Source organism: Corvus kubaryi, unplaced genomic scaffold, assembly GCF_017639235.1.
Source record: "Corvus kubaryi isolate FWS band 111438036 unplaced genomic scaffold, C.kubaryi_AGA036_p1.0 133, whole genome shotgun sequence".
NCBI classification, from domain to species: Eukaryota; Metazoa; Chordata; class Aves; order Passeriformes; family Corvidae; genus Corvus; species Corvus kubaryi.
The window spans coordinates 10081221-10102913 of record NW_024580667.1 but is presented as its reverse complement, the minus strand read 5'-3'; the positions used below and the strand labels follow the sequence as shown (position 1 = coordinate 10102913).

At 41.8% G+C, this 21693-nt stretch overlaps 1 long non-coding RNA gene across 1 annotated transcript in view; it reads right to left on the bottom strand.

Moving 5' to 3' along the window:
• Window positions 1–21324: 21324 nt before the first annotated feature.
• LOC121666784 overlaps window positions 21325–21693 on the bottom strand; it is a 10210-nt gene continuing 9841 nt past the window's right edge. Inside the window, exon 3 of the long non-coding RNA XR_006016801.1 lies at window positions 21325–21605. This is a non-coding gene — a long non-coding RNA (uncharacterized LOC121666784). The remainder of the gene's footprint in view (window positions 21606–21693) is intronic.

The following is a 21693-nucleotide window of genomic DNA, read 5'->3' as shown; positions in this document are numbered from 1 at the left end:
GAGAATTAGTGGTAAGATAAAAGTACTTTAGTTTAATGAAATTTAGGAACTGAAAAATGTCAGTTTCCCCTCTAGAGATTCAAGCATCAGATCACAGATGTCATCTGGAACTAAGGAACAGTTTCCATACAAGCTGAAATTTGTGCAGACATTTTGGAAAACTGCTAAGCTGTGAGAAAGCGCTGCAAGACGTTCTGCAGAGCAGGGCCACAGGGAGAAAGGTAAGGTTGCTGGCAAGGGGCTGAGTATTGACACAGAGACAATTAGAAGCTCAAGGGTTCTCAATGAGAAAAAAACAACAGAAAAAGCATACAAAACTCTACAGAAACAAAACCAAGTAGCCCAAGAATAGCAGCTGAGCAATATAAAGGATCAGCCCTTTCCAGGCAGCCACAGAGACCAACCCTTCCCCTCTTGGCTGAAGCCACCCAGCCAGCCCTGGCTGCTTGGGTGCCTTATCAGGGGTGGTGAGCACCTTAGCTTGTTAGCTCTACCCACGCGTTGTGCATATTGACCGATAAATCAGGAGTTTAACTCCTTTAAGCTGTGAAATCCATTTTGCTGAGGCTTAGTACCTAGCAAAAGGGAGAGCTGTTTAGTATAGGCAGCACCTCCTCATCTATCACCCTTGGCAAATCCCTGCCTTAAGAGCCGAAGCAGAAACTAGAAGGAGCGTGGCAACAACTTCTGAATTGATATTAATCCTTTATTGCCAATTACTGAGAAAGGTGAGTTTTGAGTTTCAGTGTCTCTCTGTAGCCTTGTCATACCCAGCCAGCAAAGGGTGTGAGCTAATTGTTAAATTCAGTTCAACAAGTTCCTCATTAGGGTGAAATTACCTGAGTTTGAAATCTGCTAATTTTCCAATCAGGGTGAGTGTTTGCACTTGTGATTTGGAAATAATTAACACATGGTATAACATCAAAACGTATGTAAAGGCTAATGGTAGAAGGACTAATTTCCTTAGCATGAAAGTGGTGTGTTGGTTTCCCTGGAGCTCTATTACTATCCTTTCAGTATTGGTATCTGCTATGTAAAATGTTCTTGTATTTATTTAGACTGTTTCTCCAAAGAGTTATACTTTTTAATGATCATTTTGAAAAATTAAACCATTAACTTCCAGGGTTGTATGTTTTTTTATTTTGAAATGTGCTGTATTTCTTTCTTCTTCCTCCTATTAATGCAGACTTCTCTAGAATTACTTGTTTCTATTATCCCTAGAAGAAGACAATAAACTGATTAGGGCTTTAGCCTGAGTTCTGCAAACTTTAAAATGCACCTTCTCAGGAGACCCATGTTCAGATCCTTCAGAGTGATGCCTTTTCCTGGTCTTAAAATCAAGAGTCAAACACTCTAGAAGGGAAAAAGGGATTTTACCTTGGTATTTATTTTAAGGATCCTTAGGTGCACTATGTCCAGGTCAACTGCACCTCAATGCCCACTGCAATGCACACCCCCAAAAGATCTGGTATAATATTATAGGTCTCATTAATTAGCATATCTATCAAAGATTCCCCAGTGAGAGGCTTGAGTGAGCCCCCCTCCCCAAGGAACCTTCCCCTGGATGGTTCTATCTTGGTTTACAGAATGTGTTCTGGAGAGGACCTTGGGGTCTGGGGCACACTATCCTCTACCTACGAAGCTTCTAAAATGTTTAGTCTCTTAGCTTGACAAACAAGTCCAAGAATGTAGGCAAAAAGCACTGAGAGTACAGAAGTTGTAAAAAGGTATAACAGGGATATAAAAGAAAAGGCAAAAAATCTTCATGGCATCAAGAGCATTCCTAGAAATGTGAATGCCCTGTAGCACTTAGAAAGAAATTATGTCCAGGTAGGACAATTAATTAGGAAACAGATACCCATGTACAGGGGTGAAACAAACGTAGCTGGAAAACACAAACGAATTTCCTACCTTAGTTTCAGCTATTGACAAAACCCTGATTATCACCAATTCTAACATCCTGACACAGCTCAGCTGGTCAGACCATGGTGCTAATAATGCCAAAGTTATGGCTTTGATCCCTGTATGGGCCATTCACATAAACATTGGACTTGATGATCTTTGTGGGTCCCTTTCAACTCAGAATATTCTGTGATTCTGTATTATTGGATAACAGTAGCTGGTATAAACCAGGTATTTTTTCTGGTAAATGATGCTACCCTCGTAGCTTAGAGCACAGTACTAGTACAACTCAGTGCATTAGTGACCTGTCACCGCAGGGCTTGAAAAGGAGAGGAGTGACTTTAATCTCTGGTAGCCAACTCCACCCAAGTGTTAGTCCCGGTGTGAATGTGTTGTGGCTATTGACAAGCAGGGTGTGACTTGACAAGGAGAAGAGCCCTCTCCACGTGAGCTGGCAGCCTAACAGAGGTCCAGTTTCAGCCACAGGAGCAGTGACACAGAGTGTGCTACATAAGCTCTGCTTGCCCACGACTGGCACATGGGCTTTGCTTTGTCTTTTCTCACAGCATTGCCTTTAAACTCCTAAGACTTCCAAGCAGAGCCTCCCACAAAAAAGAAAGCCATCAAAGGTAGGGAAGGTTTAAATGGCACCTGATCTACCACAGCTTTGTCAAGCAGCGTTCTTTAGGCAGAAAGACTGCTCTGAGAAGCCCTGGGACAGAAACACTGTTCTTTCTGGGCAGCTCCATCCTCTTGCTTGTCCTCAGATATCTCTGGCAACTGTTTGCACCGAGATAGGAATTGTGTTCCAGGTACTTGTGAATCAGCTCTCGGGAATTCCCTTACTGGATTAGCATCCCTGACTTAGGTAACCTGTTTTGAACATTCCTAGTACAATTATTGTTTGGAGCTTTCTCTTCTCAATGTATTTTTGGATGAAAGTAAAGAGAGCTTGCTTTTCTTCTTTCACAGAGGAAGCATTTGTGATTTGTGTCCGTGCCCATTCACACTGCCAGAAATGCTACACAGAGGTGGTAGGGATTTGCATTTTCATGCAAGCTGATGATGACTCCCTTTCTGGGTCAGTTTTTCTTTTAATAGCTCATTGCTTATGAACTACTGTTGCTTGTGAAATTCTGGGCTGCAAGTCTTATATTGCTTTTTCTATTGCTCAGTTTTTGTTCACCTGCCTACTTTTGTTCATGACATCAGCTGCTGCAGCTTCTGTGCTTCAAAAGAAATTGTTCACCTCTGATCTGGTTGCTTTGGTTATCAGCAATATCTCCTAAGTCAAATACTCAGAGTTGTGAGACCATCTTCTCTTCCCCCTCTTGTGTGGAGCATCCCCCCTCACTGCTCATATTTAATGTGGAAAAGAGAGCATGGTCAATTGAGTGAGAGGGACTAATACATTAACATTCATGATTTAGATTAGAGAAGATTGCTTATTTTCCTGAAGCTGTTTGTTTTCCCTTTGTACCTTGTCTTCTGCTTTTAAAAAAGATTGAGTTTCAAGTTCTGGTGGAGTAACATTGGCTGTTTCACTCTGGTTCTTACAGAGCAGCTATTGTGTTACAAAGGACACACCAGGCAACTTGGGGATAATTTTTTCTGCAGTGCCAGCTGCCTTGGGAGTTGCTGAAGAACCCACACTGTATAAGCAAGGAAGATCAAAGCCTTTAGATCATCTGGCAGACCAAGTCCTGCCTGTTGCCTGCCTGGGAATGATGTTAAGGAGATAAAGCTTAACCAATAGTTTTCTTCTTCTCTTACCCTTTCGGTTACATGCTGCTTTCTACTAGGCAACCTCTTCTTTCATGCTCCGTCCTCCCTTTGAAATTCTCTTATTGGAGGCCCAAAGATCACAGTCTCCTGCCCCAGACCACCTGGGGAAAATGGCCCTTACTGAAATAGGGGATGTCAGCCAAAGTCCCCTGTGAGATGCTACCTTGTTTGGCTGCCTGCTGAGCGCCCAAGGCAGCTCTGAACCCTCAGGTAACTGTGAGGTTAAGATGGTCTTTGCTGTCAGTCTAATGATGTGTCAGAAAACCAGATGGCTTCTGGAAGGTGATAGCTGTCTCTTAAGCCATTCTCTGCTTTTAATATAAATTGTCCTGTTGTTTAGTGCTGGCCCAGCAGACAGCGTCCCTTGGAAGGCCACAGGGAGGTGTGTGTTTTGTTCAGATCCTGAACAGCCAAAGTAGCCTGCCACGTTGCAAGGCAGCAACCAGCAGCAGCCAGGTGCCACAAGGAACCAGCGCTCAGGTGAGCCTCACTTGTGCCCTGTGCCACAGCTCCTTCAGTAGAGCTGCATTCACAAATCCCTTGCAAAGGAATGAATTAAAATTGTTCTTGTAATGATTTTATTGGGATTTTGAATTGCTTTTGTAACATTAAAAAAGAGACAATGCTAGTCTTTTGCCAGCAACCCGTCATCAATTTTAGTCTGTCTCTCCCTGAAGGAAAAGAATGCTGATAAATGGAGAGAGTTTAAAAGGATTTTATTCGGATTTATAATTCTTAGTTTCCTAGACTTAAACCCTCTCTTAGAATGGCTCTTTCTGAGGAAGTGATCTGAATCCTTTATTAGTTTAATAGGATTTGGCTAATATTACTGACCTTATCCCATCCTCAAGCAGGATTTCCACCAGCAGACTAAACAGATTTCCCTGATGCTATGGCAAATCCTCTCTGTAAACAGTTGTAGCTGAGACTTGCTATCAGTGCTTTCCCTCCACATGAGTAAGCAATCCTGTTGAAACTCTCTCCTAAGGAGAGGTGAGAAAAGTGTGACTAACTGTCAGCTGGCTGTTTGTTTTTTCTTTAAAATCATGTGATTAATTACTTTAAAGTTTTCTTATCTTTTTTCTGAATGCTTCTGCCACCTGAAGCTGGATGAAGAACCCTTGCAATCGTGTTGCACTAAAAAAATTGCAGTGAGAGATGATTAGTATCATCAGCCTCTGAGTTTCCAGCACACTGTCACTGGGATAGCAAAAGAGGCTGAAGTTTGTTTGTGCCATGATGGGAAATACAGTTAATCCCCATTTAATTTGTTTTTATTCCACAGTTCTTCCAGGGACTTCAATACTATATACCATGAGAAGAAACTTAATTCTGCTAATGAAGTCACAATCACTGTATTTGAAAAAATAATTGTGTGTCACATCTCCACACCCCTGCCTCCTGTTTCCACATTTCTTCCCAGATAAGAATTTTACTGCAGCAGCCACAGGGTAAGTTATGTCACAGATTACAGAATGAATCTCCCTGTTGAATGCTCAGGGACTTCACCTAAGCATAAGTGGTCTCTACAGGCTGAACCCACTCCCTCTTACCTTCTCCAACAACCACATAACCAGCAACTGCAGGTTGAGGCATTCGGCCTAACATCTGGGACGTCCAGATGTTCTTTCTGCAAACCAGAGGCGAGGCGCTGGTGCCCGCGGGCTGCGCCCGCCGGGCCGTGCCCGGGGCGGCCCGCAGTCACTAGATGGCACACTTGGACAGCGCACTGCGCTCCGTGCGCCCGGCGCCGTCCCCGCGCCGCGCGGAATTCCTCCGTGCGCAGGCCCGCTCCGTATCTTTATTGCAGTTTCCTGTCTTCATTGGTACGCTTACAATTTATTATTAGCACACAAAGCTCAATTCCTCTGCCCTCAGTTATAGTTAAGCAATATTGCCGTCTTTAATTTTGGAGGAAATGTTGTTTCGTCTGTTCTAAGCAATGTCTGCAAGCAGTGATGCGACCCTGGCTCCCACTCCAGAAGCAGTCACACACCTGGAAGGTTAGGGGGATCTGTGATTTATCTGGGGGAAAATAATGCCCTTCCTGGGTACTGATTTGAAAGAACAATTTTTACAGAATGTTTGTACCACTTCCATCCTTTCATTTACAGTCCCCAACAGGACTTACCATTGCTGTCACCAGTACCATAAACAGTAGGAATCAAGGCTTGTTTGCCTCTTAACCATCCCTGTAGAGGAAAAATGTAGATCGAAGCAGGTGGTGGGTGCCATTCTCAGTTCTTGCTCATATCCTACTCTATAATTCCTGCTAGGTGGACACTCCGTCTCCTTTAGCACACAGTACTCCTGTGTGTTGCAATAATCACAAATTCAGTGAAATTACTCCTATTGTACTTTTTGCTTTGAATTTCATCCTTGTCAACACAGGAAAGTTAATGGCATGTGAGGCTAAATACACATGCAACTCCTGAACCCTGCCCTCCATGTGGAGACACGGTGCTGGGACCTTGGGCTGGTTCTCCAGCTTGTGTTGAAGTCCACTCCCGGCCTGGTTCAAAGCAAACAACTCCTCAGGGATGCATTTTCACAGCTTTTTAGTCTCATTGAGTCTACAGTAACATTTTAAATTGGATTAGCGTGTGTGAAGCAAATCTCCTAATCGTGTTTCAAATGATGCCTTGGGCTGCCCAGGGGCCCTGACCTCCGAGCACTCCAGCAGGATGCCTGCTGTGGGAAACTCCAGGGGGAGATGTGCTCCAGGAGTGCACGTAGAGCTCCCCAGCTGCCAGCAGGCTGTCCCTGCCCACGGGACGAGCCTAGAGCTACTCCGAAATGTGAACAATTGGAAATACCAAGTCCTCAAAGCAAATCTCTGCACTGTACAGACATAGATAGTCCTATGGTGCAACTCAAGTGGCCAAGGGCATGTGGAGATACTGTTCCTGATGCTTAATGTGAAATTTCTCCCAGTCTTCGTGTAGGACCAGTTCTTGAATTTGTCTGTCAGTGATCTCTATATTCTATGTTGTTTCCTTTAAAATAAAGCTTGTGGAGAATTTTGCAATTGATCAGCAAGAACATGCCTGCGGTGTGACACTTTTCTTCCCTCCTTTCTCCTTGCCCCTCTATGAACTATCAGTCAGGACTGTCCCAGGGATTTGTTCTTCTGCAGTGTTGATGGACATGGTACCAGACACAGGAAAAATTCTATTTCATACAGAGAATTAACATAACCCCCTGCCCTACCCCATACTCTATGATGCCCCATGGTCTATGATGCCAAGGGGTGGAAGCATTTTAAAGGCATGCTGCAATTTGGGTTTCGGATTCAGTTGCACAGAGTAGCTGTTTTCAACCTTGCTAGTTTTCACCTTTCACCTTATGACTCTGGTTTGGAACAGCATGTATAAAATCCAAGCTCAATGTGCCCTCTAGTGAGAGCCTATTCCTTCCTTCTTCTGATTACAGAAGCACTGTCAGAATTTAATGTGCTAGTTTAATCTCTCTTTAAATATGGATAGAGAGGGCCTGTTGATACCACTTAGTCATGGAAAAAAGTTGTTCACAGCAACCCCTTCTGCTAGACAGCAATACTATCTAGCAATGCATGTTATCCATCTCCATTTTAGTTGGTGGTATCTGGTAACTTTAGGCCTTGAAGTGTGACTGTGTGGCAAGAAGTGAAGCAGGGGCAGAGGGAGAGGAGGGAGAGAGCCAGGACTAGTGCTCACACCTGCACCCTTTTCTCAATGGGTCATTTTTTCTTGGGCACCTTCTCCTATGCTAAAAGATTGCCAGGTTTAGAAACACAGAGCAAATATTTGTATCAGCTAAGACATACATTACACAGGTACTAAGAAGCTACTCAGCTAATTATTACTCAAGTATTAACTATGACTTAAGTTCTTAAATACAGGCTACTTCAGCTAATTATTACAAGTATTACCAGGCAGGTAGGCAGCTGTTGGTTGGGGGGGAAGTTTTCATTTCCATGACTCTTTGGAGAGGACCATGATCCCTCGTCTGGCCAAGCTGCTGTTTGCTGAGTCTCTGCCTTCTTTCTGCTACTTTCACCCCTCCTCAGAATTTTCCAGTTAACTGTTACTGCCTTTACAATTTCACTTCTGCCTGTGAACTTACTTCCACATGGCTTTAGCCTACACTCTTTCTTGCAGCTGGACAAGAATGTTCTAAGCAAGACTCAGCCAAAGCATCACAGCTGTGCCACTGCAAAAGCAAGCCTTGGGTCACTGGCAGCTGAACATCTGGCTGCTGTTTAGCATCTGAAAGTTAGCTGCACATTTACACCAGAACAAAGGTAAAAGCATTATACTGCTCTTTGTCATGACACTTAGACTGGTGTCATACTGATCATTAACAATGAGGGGGCTTAAATTATGATCAGGGCAGGTCAGAACATGGCTCTGGATATTTTGGTACCATTACGAAGTCCAGGATGGACAGCTCATCATGACACCAGCAGCAGAGTCCTTGAGGTAACCACTGATTGTATCATAGGTGGTCTATCAGATAAACACACTGGTTTTGATTTCTGAAAAAATCTTCTAGTGATAGAAAACGTCTTATTGGCTCAGACATTGTCCTGGGGGTTGTGTTCATACCTTAAGAAGGACCAAGTGCGCCAGAATGCTTTCGGCAAGACTGCTGGTTTTGAAATAGGCTGTAACAGATCTGAACAACAGATTTTGTGTTGGAGTCTTTTGAGGAGAACAAACAGAATATTAGAATCTACCCTTTGAAAGTTCAGACAGAAAGGAAGAAGACCAAGCTTTTTGGACAGCAGAGCAGAAAAGTCCTCAGATATCTGATAACTGAAAGAAGCACTTATATACCAGAAGCCACACATGCAGAGAATGAAGAATGTGATCTTTGTGGAGCAGCTGGGAAAAAAATCTTTGATTTGCTGGTTAATCAGAATGTACTGCAGAGAAATCAATTTAAGGATAATCTCATTTGCTATTTATTTCTGGCTCATATTTCCACAGGCCTGGATATATGCATTTCATCAGTCATCTACTCTGGAGAGGAATGGCATAAATTTCAACACATCTGCTATTTTTGCCTGCAAAATATTCAAAATTGTTTCTGCAGAAGCTATGGGCAGCAGTGGGGGACATTTATTTAAAGAAACTTGGAACAATGGATCACTAGCGATTAAAATAAAAATGGAAATTACATTCTGGATGCAGGAGGCAAATGAGTATTGCATTTACAATACTCTGGCATTTAGCATGTATGAACCACCGCTGAATAGTTGCATTTTGGAAATTTTGAAACCTGGTTGTCTTTTGAAAAATGCAGATTCAAGCTTCTCATTTTATGCTAATGTGAAGAGGTGAAGGAGAATACCAGTTTGTTGAAACAAGTGAATTAACATGTGAATGGAGCGTATTGGACTTCTCCCTCTTGAAACCACGGCTTTCAAAGTACAAAGTAGGATTTAAATTTCACACTGTGATTTTTCTCTTTTCAGATCCCCAAATCATGTTACTTGTAGTGCATTAATAGGCTTTGAGCCTGTACCCCATTGACTAGAGGTGCTGTCATTTTTACTAATAGCCATAATCTACAAATCTAGCAATCAATGAAACAACCTGTTTTCTCTCCCCCTTCCTAATTTTTCTTTTGGATCTCACTTTCAGTTTCCAGGACTGATGGTTATGAAAACACTTGCAAAGTAGGAATGTGAATGGGAGACCAGCCTGGATTCTCTCCTTCCTCATCAAATCCTTTTTTTTTCAGAGGAGTGCTAGAGAGATTTGCCTTCAGTGCTGATGTACTCCTTGCAAATAAGACAGGCTTGCAGCACTATATTGCTGAGGAAGCTAGACTGCAGTGACACAGGAGAATTAGTGCTGCTAAAGGGAAGAGACTTGGGGAGGTAGTTTCAGGAATGTTTCCAGCATCAGGGTGACTAAAACCTCACAGCTCAACCAGCCTAATCCCATACTGCAAAAAGTCAAGCCACCTTCAGCAGAGACTATGACATTTTCTGCTCATGTGAAGTAAAAACTCAGGAATCTCTGCTGTGAATGAAATTCCCCAATTAAAGCAAAATTTTGCCTTCCAAAATCCTCTCCTCCCTCTTCCCCCTCTCCATTTGCCCAAATTAGCCATGGTAACCTGGCCTGCTTTTCAAATACCTGCTTGTATTTGTGTGATGGAGTACACATTTGCAATATCATTGCAAATTGTTCCTTCATTGCATTCGACTTGTCTCTGATTAATGATTAAAGCAAAGCAAAACCACTGTAGCTGGTTCTAAGTGCCTCTGTTAGCAAAGAACAGAGCTTGCAGTAAGTCTGCTCTGGTGTCAAGACACCGGAGCTGGACCACTCTGGGCTGCTTTCAAGCCAAGTCCTGCAAATATCACTTGGTAAGATGCTCCCTGCCTCACACAGCCTGCTTTTATTTGCAATTGCATTCACATTATTTTTAAAACAACATTGCATTTGACAATAACACGGAGATGTTCTGGTTTTAGTTCTCTTCTTTGTTTGGGGTAATCACTGTCTTCCTCTTATGCAGTAACACAAGTCCGAACTCTGTAGCAACTGGATGTTCCCACTGCAATACCAGAGAGTGGTGGCTAAAATCCAGTTGTGTCAGTTGGAAAGGTAGCAGGAGGTGCAGTCATATTAGGCTGCTTTAAAGGCTATAAAACTCTTCTTTCTCCTGGCAATGCCAGTGTTTGCCTTTCTGACAAAATGACTGACTCTTCGATGCAATAGCTGCTTTGCTCCATAGAGGGAATGTAAGTCACTCAATAAAACAAGTGTTTACAGTCATAAGATTACAAAGGTTGTTTATTTTTGTTTGTTTTTAAGATGGATGTGTACTTGTCTTGATTGCTCTACTGGGCAATTAAAGGTTTTCTAATCAGTTCAGTGAAAATCTTGATTGGTACGAGATTGGTGTTGGTGCTGCCTTGTATTGAGATGTAGTGTCTCCCAAAAGGATTTATCATAAGACACCTGTAAATTTCTCAAGAGAAGGCAATTTAGGTGGTAGCTGGTGGAAAACACCATGCCATTTTTCAGTTGAAGTCACCCTGACTGTCCTTTGAAAGTAGTAACTGGTGTCACATTCCTAAATCTGCTTTATAGTTTGCTGATTTTAATGAACTCAATGTCTGCAACAGAGAATCAGAAAGCTACTGCTGTAATTACAGTAGATGAGATCCTATAACATGGCTGAACAAGTCTTATGCTAAAAGGAGTGGCTCTACTACCCCTCTGGTTCCTTTGCAGCTCTAGAGAGGATCTGTAACTTCTTCTCTCCATTGTTTTGATAAGGAGTGGGAAGTAGAACCACTTCTCTGCTTCTGTAGATTAGCTCCTTAAGATGACACAGCCTGAGGCTGGGTTAGTGCTCTCAGCTGGGCAAGGAAACATACCTGGGAAAGGGATGGGGGGAGGTTGGGCAGCCCCTTGCTGCAGCTGAAGTGCTTGTGGCAAGGTGTGAGCCTGATACAGACATCAGCATTGCAAAGTCCAGCCACCGCAGACAGCACACCATGACAACTCAGGACTGGCTTATCTAGAGCCATTAACTGCTGGGTGCCCTTCGATTCTTAAGCCTGAGCATTAGCAAGACTGCTGAGTGACTTTTGGCTGGGGCCAGGATGTAGACTCTCCCTCAGAGCTGTCTCAGCTTCTTAGCTTCCTTTAAATTGTTTCCCAAGAGATGTGTTAATCTGTTTTTATATACCATGAATGCTATTCTTAGGAGCTACTTTTGATTTGTTCAGTGTGGCAAGGCAGAGTTCAGTGCTGTATCGAGCCGAATGTTTTAAGTGCACTATTCCCCCACATATTGCAAGCACACATCCTTATACAGACGTGCCTCACATTTGTCTCTATGTGAACCTACATCAAGTCATAAAGATTGAGTGGAATGTCTGCATTTTACTAAAAGAAAAAGAAGCCACTGTGATATCATACTTGTGGCCAGCGTATTGGGTTTGCATGGTAAGGATTTTGTAACGAGGAGGCTGCAGTGGTGGCTTCTGCGAGGCTATGAGAAGCTTCCCCCATGTCCAGCAGAGTCAAGGCCAGCAGGCTCCAGGATGGACCTGCCACTGGCCAAGGCTCAGCCCATCAGCAGCACTGATAGTGTCACCGTGTGATATATTTGAGAACAGGAGGAAAAACCTGCTCTGGGAACAGCAGCAACAGCAGATGGAGGAAGCAGTGACAGTACATGAGAGAAACAGCCTGCACACACCAAGGTCAGTGAAGGAGGGAAAGGAGGTGCTCCAGGCACTGGTGCAGAGATTCCCCTGCAGACCATGGTGGGTCAGCTATCCCCTTTTAGCCCATGGAACACCATGGTGGAGCAGAGATCCACCTACAGGACCTCTTGCCGGAGCAGGTGGATGCCCAAAGAAGGCTGTGACCCTGTGGGAAGCTGGCCCTGGAGCAGGCTTCTGGCAGGACCTGTGGAGAGCAAAACCCACACTGGAGCAGGTTTGCTGGCAGGATTTGTGACCCCATGGAGGATCCACAATGGAGCAGCCTGTTCCTTTGGAAGAGACCCATGCTGGAAGAGTTGGTGAGGAACTGCAGCCCATGGGAAAGACTCATGCTGGAGAAATTAATGGAGGATTGTTTCCTGTGGGAGTGTCCCCAAACTGGAGTGAGAAAGTGTGAGGACGAAGGAGTGACAGAGACGAGGTGTGATGAATTGACTGCCACCCCCATTCCCTGACCCCTTGCACCTTGGAGAGGAGGGTAGAAAATTTGGGAGTAAAGATGATATCAAGAAGAGGGGAGTGTGTGTGGGGTGAAGGTGTTTCTACAGAGGAGTCCATCTCAAATTGACACTTCATTTTACCTGGAAATGTGAGACTCAATAGTTATGCTCCACCAGAGGTAACAGCTGTAGCACACACAAGACAGTGTCCCTTTGAGGTAAAGGGTATAGACATCTAGGCTTGATTATGATGCAGGTTTAGCCATGAGTACACCTGATGGACCCTTTTTTCCTTTCCTCTCACTTAGAAAAGTCAGAGGGAATTAAGTTTTATTCAATTCCTATTCATTATGCATGTGTAACATCCAACTACTGGAAGTCAATACTCATCAAGTGGTTAAGAGCTGGCAAACGTGCTGAACACAACTGGAAATGGCTTCTAAAGGCAAGCATTCAGCAACCTTAATAATAAAAATTATCTGTGCTCTTCATTCTGCTTTTCAGTGTGTCCATCACACGCCACTCCCAGCTTCAGCTGAGAAGAAAGGCATCAAACTACATGAATGTGGAAATGTTGTTGCTCATTCAAGTGTGACAACCTCTTGTTTAGCATTCAGTTGCTTAATGAAGTGTAAAGATGACTTTGGATCATCAGTAATTCCATTCTTATCCACATCCACATCCATATACTTATCTAATCTTTAAAGCTAATCCATCCTACAACAAACTTGTAGGCCTGAGTAATGTTGCAACACAGAGAAAGTAGAACTTCCAAGTTGTCAGGAATCTGCACTGAATCCATTTTCACCTAAGAAGGGCATTTTATTACTCCTGTTATCTCAAAGCACTCATCTGCAAGCAAACACCAGAGCAAAAGTTTTCTTCCCACCCATGAAGCTCTTGTGCTATGCTTTCCCACAGATCATCAAAATTACTTGCATAATAATTTGAGTAATAAGATGCACATTATGGTTTGTAGGTAGAACAGTTGAAAAAATGATTTATTTGTTTATCTTGCTAAATTACACTATTTTCCAGTCGCCATCTTTGAGGAGGCGCTGTCTAGAGACACAGGATATTTTCCCAAATGGTGCTCCTGGAGAAGTCACCAGCTGTTACCAGCAGGCCTTCAAGGCTGCTTGAGGAAACCTAAATGGAGGCTACTGCATTTACCAGGATAAGGTGCCTGGATATGCCACATGAACATGGTGCATTAACTTCTCCCTTGGACTGTGTATGTAAAGACAAATTAAAATAGATTCTTGTTTGGCATCACTATTGAGCCCCACTACAGGCACGGATTTGAGCAACCACAATTGCATCCTGATGTGACTCCACCTTGTTAAGAGGAACTGGAAATTAGGGTCATGATGCAAAAACTCCAGTACAATACCTACCAGAAAAGCTTATCTCTAACACAAACTAGTGCTATTATAACCCTGAGAAGTTTTCTGTTTTGCTTAGGGCTAATTTGCTATGTGAGTGTACATAGACGTAACACTGTGTTTGCCTATTTTCTCATCTAGGCCAGTCTACAAGCTACAGTGTACACACTATTACAGAAAATCAAACAAAACATGTATTGCTGTTTTCAGGAAGAGAAACTCCAGATTCCAGCAAAAAGTAGTATCAGAGGGAGATATATATTAGAAATCCAGGATATTAAAAAAAAAGGTTAAATGTGATATTTAACTTGTGCTATGTAAACCACTTCAGTTTCTTTACTGAGCGCTTTCAAATCAGTACTAAATAAAAGGAATATACGAAAATGAGAATAATAAAAGCTTATTGGTTGAACAAGTGCAGGACAACGTTTTTAACAGAAAAATCGGAGAAACTACAATAATTGGTTTAAACTTTACATGGGCTTATATTAAGAGTAAAATACCCACCAATTCATGTGTAAATCTATAGAGTGAAAAAACCCAATGAACAGTAAGAACTGCAGGTTAATAAAACACATCAGGTCAGATAAACGTGATACCCAAACCCACTGCAATTGCATGTGTGTTATATAAAAGTATTCTAGTGCATGTAATGCTTATTGATTTCAGAAAAGCACTTCATATGATACTGAATTATAAAACTCCTGGCATTTGGTGCATGAGATACAAGGAAATATAATGGGGTGAAAAGGAGATTGATCAATGCAGAGGAACAAAGTGACGCATCACGGCTCTCTGAGGGCAGAGTTGCTATTGGAACAGGGGCTCTTCTCAATCCATTTTCTACTGCCAAGATCTGGAAGAGGAGGCAATCAGAAAATGCACTTGTGCTTCCCTAATATTGTTTGGTTGGTTAGTTTTTGAGAGGAAAATGGCTGATGATTCATTACAAAGTGTGTATTTGGACTCAGAATTTTTTTTTATTAACTTGTCTCTTGGAACACAGGTTCCTCTGAAAAGTGCAGCTCAGGAACAGGAATTACTCTCTGAAAGATTTTTAACATTCAGAAAGCTCCACAATGACAAGCATGACAGCTCTTCTTCCCAGTTGTTACAGGAGCTGAACTTTTGTGCTGTTTTATTTAAGGAATCCAGTGAAATTGGTGGATTCTCAAAGACGAATGTTTTGATGTTTCTATAAAAACTGTGGTGTTTCCTGGAAGCTTTAGTACTCACCTCATGGGTTGCAGTGAAACCAGAAAACCAAGTTTCAGGACAGTCTATATGGCAGAGCTGTGAAAGTCCTGGGAAATCTGCTTATCCAGTCTTTCAGCCTGATAAATAGCGTGTCAAGTACCAGCAGAATTGGGAACAACTTCCTGTGAGATTATGGTGGTTTTGAACAGAAATGGTGGTTTCTTCTCTACGATTTGAGTGCATGGAAAACAAATCTTCTATGCAAAATGAACAAGAAGTGCATTTCTCTCTCCATGTGAAAATTTTCAGAGCCAAGATGACTCAGCTGTGCTCCCCTAAACAGCAGATTTTATTCCATTTATTCGAGGATACAGGAACTTCTCGTGGTGTATGGCAAACTTCATGTAGCAAGATCAACTCCTTTTCAGCTTTTCCCTCACAAGACCCCTACAAATTTCAATTTTGCAAACAAAAAGGTGCTGAGATGATATTCTCCAAAGATAAAGGTATGTCAGGGTGTGGTTATGGCTATTCAATCTGAAATAAAGTTTTCAGTTTTCCCCTGGGAGACTCCCTAGCAAGGGAGGGAAAGAAAAAAAAAAAAGAGAAAAATAATTTCTTTCACAGGCACTCCTCTCCTACTAATGCCAAATTAGTTCTGTGCTTCTCCTCAAAGTACGTTGTCAATCCCACTTTAAAGGACCTAGTACAAAACCCAAGTTGTATTTCTTATGTACCAGTGACTCTTCCTCAGCTAGTGTTCTTTCAAGGTGTTTCTGGAAAAGAAGACTAAATGTAAATCCTTGGTACAAGTGTCCTGACTGCTTTTTAGATTCAGTTTTGCACATTTTAGATGCAAGTTAGGACCTTGCTGTGGTTTTTTTTGTATGTTGGAATGGTAAAAGAAGCACCAAGACAGTCTTAAGGGGTTGTTCTGGTGTAGCTCTGTGCCACTCAGTCATAGCTCTGCCTCACTGGTTCCAATGGTTCCCTTATGGCAAAGCCAGGACAAAATACCATGGCAATAAGGATACTCCTAAATTCTTTCTCTCTGCATTTACTCTCAGTGGCAAGAATTTTCTCTTCTGTGTGCCTTAACAATTTGAAAAGAGATTAATCTATTTGTTTTTCTTTAGACATGAAATGTTTTTTTGCTATTGAAGAGTAATGTAGGTCTGTCCATTAATGCTGGGCACACAGATGGTGTCATCTGATAGAGAGCCAACATCACCTCACATGGTGGCACCAGCTTTACTTCAAAGCAAATTACAGAGGACAGCTCTGTAACTGAAGAAACTGTGGAGTGCATACTCTAAAAAACCCTAACATGTCTGACCCAGAAATTATAAACATTTTGACAAGCCATGGTATTTTTGGTTGCAAAGAGAGTAAAGATTTTCTTCAACTTCCCAGCTCTTAGATCTGCTGAGTGCAATCTTTGATAGTCCCAGATGGTTCATTTAGAAAGACTGCTGAACTTTGCTGGTCAACTAACTAGGGTGAGGAACCCCAAATGCAGTGACTACCAGCTTTTGCTGGCAAAAAACCTGGTAAAAAAACTTTATTTTCTTGGATAATAGACAAGAATGGCTGAAAATGTAGACTATGGTAGCAACAGAATGTAATACTACATGCACATTCCCAAATGCAATAACTATCAATCTTCTGACCATTGTGGGTAACAGTCCCTCCAAAGTTACCCACCTGAGTGCACAAATACTAGGAAGTAGTAAATTATTAAAAATAAAACCAGATCCTTTTTGAAGTCCAGGAAAGCTTTGGTAAGGAACCTTATCCCTTTCTCACTCCATGTGTTCCCAGTGTGGGTTTGATCCACTGCTTGAATCTACCCTTGAAAGCATATAATGGCAGGTAGGAAAATACAGTAGGGTTCTTGAGAAATATCAGTACTATGAAGAGGAGGAATTTGTACGAAACATCACCCCATACTAGTTTTTCCTGTACTGTGCTGATTCTTCTGTCATCTTGTAAGAAGTACTTTGGGACTATCATTTCCTGTGTAAATTTTCTCCAAATAACTGTTATCGGTTATTATTATTGTTCATGTTTCAATTGTATTATCCCCATTCTCAATGACTGCTTCTGAACATTAACAAATAGGGGTTATATTAACTTCAATATAGGTTTATTTTTTTTTGTTAAAAAAAAATTACTATGAATTCCACAAAGTCAATGTGTCTAGAAAACACTAACAACCATGTTTTCTTGGTTTACAGTTTATCACTCCTTTCCCCTCCTCTGACATCCATACAAAGAAGTTCATTATGCTGAATCCCCTGCAGCTAGCTTATAGACCTACTATGTGTTCTGCAGTGAAATAAAACAAGCTTTGTTAAGAAGATTATGGCTCTGGTGTTTTAAAGGTCTGAAATTTTCACTGTGAATAAGGGTTAATTGGGTGAAATACTACATGTGAAAGCTTTGATCCCTGAAAACAGAAGTGTGTGTAATATAAAGGTCCAGAAAGTGCAAGACCTGAAAATGTAACAAAAATGCATCTTTTTAAATCTCCATACCAATTTTGGCTACAAATTTCTGTAGGAGTGAGTTTCTCATTTTAACTATGTGCTAAGAAAATCAAATTTAGGGAGAACTTTCTTTTCTGGTAACTTAATTTTCTGATTACTAGTCATAGAAGGGTTTCTTATTTATCCCTCTGGCTCCACTGAATTAAAGACAAGTGCCATACAAGGAGCAGCAAAGGCTCTTCCATGCATACTCTGTCATTAGGGTACACAGTCCCTCCCTCCCATCATAGCTAAAACACAAACCCAGGGGAGGCCAATTTTTAAGTACTGGCACTGAATCTTGTGGTCAACAGTCAGTGCTTGACATTTCTGAGGGTAGGAAACACCAAAAAGCTTTTGCTTTTGCAAATATTCTCTACATCAGATCCCCTATTTTAGGGAATCACTCTGCAGCAAAACCTGATTACTACTGCTTTTCCCTCTCAAAGTTTTTGTGGTTTGTGAGTCACAAGCCTTGATTCTCCAACACAGAAAACCAAGAAAAATGTTTAAGGCAAGATTGTTTACTCAGATTTAATTATCCATCTCCTTTGTCACAGTGATGGCCCAACAAAAACTGATTCTATGATGTGTCTGGAGCTCCCTGAGAGCAAGCCAGGGGCTGGGTGGTGCTCTCTGGGCCAGGACACCAAGGGCATCTTGTCCTCAGTGCAGGGTTCTGGCAAGTGTCTATACCAAGACCCTAATTCCCTTACAGATGTTGAGGTTTCCAGTTGCCTGTGTGCTCAACAGATTTTAACTGAACAAGGGACTAAGTTTTTCTGGCTACTAAATGGCCATGTAAAAGTGGGTTATCTTTGACCCCTTGGTTAATTCTAGTTATTCCAGATTTGAATCTAACTGGAAAATATGAAAATAATACCCCCAGTGAAAGGGAGATGCTAAACACCTGAGAAATTCAGCAGTGTTAGGTGTTATCAGTGTTAAAATTAAATTTTCTTAAGGGGTAAATAATTTCTTTCCTGTATACATGTAGAGGTTTTTTATCATATAAAGAAAGATTCAGGGAGGTTCTCACAGAATGAGCTCAGAAAGCTTTTCTGCACCAGATACGTTCTGAAATACATAAAGCAGGCAGGTATGAGGTATGAGAAATCCAACTGGTTCAAAAAGCAAAATTCAGCTTAACATTTAATCCTATTGATCCCAGTGACATGTTGTATTTTGCATTGTTTATGTCACTAACTTCTCTTTAGTTAGGCAGATTGTTTAAGAGCTAGGTTTAGGTATATGCTTGCTGCTGTCTTGCACTGGTAAAACCACAGCCTTTCCCATGATGCCTGAAGTGGCCACTTAAAACCAGAGACTAGATAAGAACAAGGGAATAAAGGTGGGTGTTTATTTGAAGGGCCTTCAAAGGTACCCCCTGGGGAGCCAGAAGCTACTGCCAAGATGGACCCCAAGATGGACCCCAAGTCACAAGTTCCTCACACTTTTATAGGTTTGGTTCATTTGCATATCAGGGTTAATTCTCCAATTAAAGCTTCAGTTAATGATGTAATTTCCCCAAGCTTGCCCCCCCTTTAGAGGCTTTTGGTTTATACTTTTTGGACCTAGGATGGCCTGAGTGTCCTTGGAGAGCAAGCCTGGAGAGGCTTTGTTATGTCTACCTAACATGAGAGAGCAGAAATTAACAGGCTACAGGAAACTTCAGAGTTACACACTAGGCAGTAGAGGATTTGAAAAACATGAAGCTTAAAACCTAAGGCATCACCCACGTGCATTTTATGTTCTCTCAAGCAAGTCTTGCAGTCTTCTTAAGCACAAGGCCATGAAGAGCTGTTGGGTGGGTCTGGGATTTGAATGTGTCTAAAGCGTGTGTTTGAACAGCTTTTGGAGAATTAGATCTGTTGGTTACATCATCAATTTCTCCAGACTTGAGAGAAGCTATAGGGAGTCTATTTGATGAGAAGAGCACACCTCTGTTTTGCAGTGACTTTGTGTGTGTCCTCATTGTGGTTTTAGTCTGTATCACCAGAGACAAAAAACAATTCTGATTTTTCATATGGGTTGGCTAATATATGTTTAAGAACTTTCCAAAAAAGATGATGCTGTGATGCTGTATATTGCAAAAATGATTTTGTGTTTAGAAAGACAACTCAATTGTTAACTGTTGTCATGCTACTTTTTGAAGGTGAAATCACACTAGAATTACTTAAAAATGTGAAATGATACATAAAATCAAGTGGCTTAAATGTTGATAATGAATCATCCTTTGAAGTTGCTAATTTCATCTTAATTTGGGAAATGTTCTGTCTTTACCAAAAATGGTATTGTTTTCTGCCAGATAATTCTGCAACCCATTTCAGAGTTATGCTCTAAATAAATCACAATCAAATCCTGATGAGTATATAACAAAAGTTTTAAAACACTTTTCCTCATCTGCCAAAAAAGCTTCAGAATTACAGTAGATGTTTCATTTTGCCAGTCTTGATTACATGACATGCCTCTTCAAGCCAGTCATTCCTACAACCTGCAATTGAAGTGATTTTGAAATGCTTTCCAGTTATTTTGTACATTAGGTCAGGATTTCTCAGTCTCAAATTCTATAATCATGACAGAAAGGATGGAGAGAGACTTCCAGTAACTAAAGTTCTCTAAAGTACTAAAGTAACTCTTCGGCAAGTCAGTTATAAAATTAGAGTAATATTATCTTGTACCTCCTGAAGTTTACATTGAATTCACTGGAGAAAAAATGAGGAATTTGGAACAATTATTTGTCTTAAATGTACCTAAACCACATCATAGCAAAAAGCAGTCAGTGACTGCATTCAGTGATACATTTGGATTCTCCAATACGTGGCTTCACTTTCAATTCTAGTTGTCAAAATTAATTTTAATTGTATTCAGATGCTTTCTCAGCTAAAAATGGGACTTTTTCAGAAAATTTCAAGTATTATTGCATGTGGTGACCTTCGTTCTGCCAACCTCATACCCACTGTACAACCTGCTGGATACCTGAGGGCTGAATTTTTGGCGGAAGCCAGTTGTGCAGGCACCATCTTATGGACCAGCTGAGACATACTAACTGGTCCATCTGAAACCTGAACAGAGGGAATAGCCAGGTGGGGGTCAGGCTCTTCTCCCAGGCAACCAGTGACAGGACACAAGAACATAGTCTTAAACAATGCCAGGGAAGGGTTAGGTTGGACATCAGGAGGAATTTCTTCACAGAAGGGCTGATTAGATAACGGAATGGACTGCCAAGGTGTTGCAAAATGTGGAATATGTAAAATTTGCTCAAGAAAGGATGCTCTGTGATGCTTGATCTTTGTATACTTTCAAGATTAATCAACAAAAGGGAGATTTAATCTGTGAAACAGATAGCAGCTAGCAAGCGATGTCCAGGCGTCAGAAAGACAAATAACTTGTTGGTAGAATTGCCTTGTTATGGTTTAGGGCTTGACATGCTGCGTTGATTTCAGATGTAGAGGGAGGTTAACAAACCTTGGGGAGAAGGATGCCCACTGATAGTTGGCACAAAGAACACAGAATTTACAGACCACAAGGACATCTGGCAGAACTCCCAACATTAAGAAGAAACTAATAAAGCCAACTCAGCAACTGTGCTGAAATCAGCTCCAGCTGGGTAAGAGGTAATTCTGGCAGGGGGAGATCAGGACCACTGACTCACTGACCACAGACCCAGGAAACTCACTGTGCCAGGAGAAGAGAGACTGAGCATGAGGGCTAAGTAGTGTGACAGGCGAGAGAATCATTAACCAATAGACGATAATAATACTGATTAATAAGAGAACTATGTAACTTGTAGCCAATGACCACTAATTCTTTTGTTAGCTAAAATCTATAGTTAGTAAAAAGTTTTGATAGTTGGTGTGCCTGATTCATGGAATGCCACGGAGCACCCAGGCTTGTACAACTCTGAAGTAGAGTAATTAATGTCTGCCTTGAGCGTGTAATTATTGGCTTGTCACACAACAGGTGATGAATCCGATTTTTGTGGACAACAGAAGGAGGTGGTGGAGTCACCGTCTTGGATGTGTTTAAGGAAGGACTGGACGTGGCACTCAGTGCCATGGTGTAGTTGCCACGGTGGTGTTCGGTCATAGGCCGGACTCGATGATCCAAGAGGTCTTTTCCAAGCTAACTGAGCCAGTGATTGGGACTCCAAGGACCGGCTGAGGCACCCGGCACTCGCCACACGATCCCGTTCCGCTCCCGCGGCCCTCACTCGC